A 279-nucleotide genomic window follows, 5' to 3' on the forward strand; every position below is an offset into this window, starting at 1 on the left:
TTTCTTTTGCCACAAACTGTATAGTCTATGTTCAAAAACTCTTTATTTTGCATTTAATGTGATTTAAGCATGGTTTTCTAAATCATGAGCATCTTTCCTTATGGCCATTCACTATTTTTTTTTATTATACCAATTTCCTGTGATTTAAGTATGGTATTCCAAATCATGAGTATCTTTCCTTATGCCCATTTACTTACTATGTAATTTTTTTTTTGGGTACCAATTTGAAATTCAAGCATCACTTACATGGATAATGATTCAAGACCAACTCCTTCCTAC

Source organism: Adiantum capillus-veneris, chromosome 8 (assembly GCF_014529385.1).
Source record: "Adiantum capillus-veneris isolate H3 chromosome 8, ASM1452938v2, whole genome shotgun sequence".
Taxonomy (NCBI): domain Eukaryota; kingdom Viridiplantae; phylum Streptophyta; class Polypodiopsida; order Polypodiales; family Pteridaceae; genus Adiantum; species Adiantum capillus-veneris.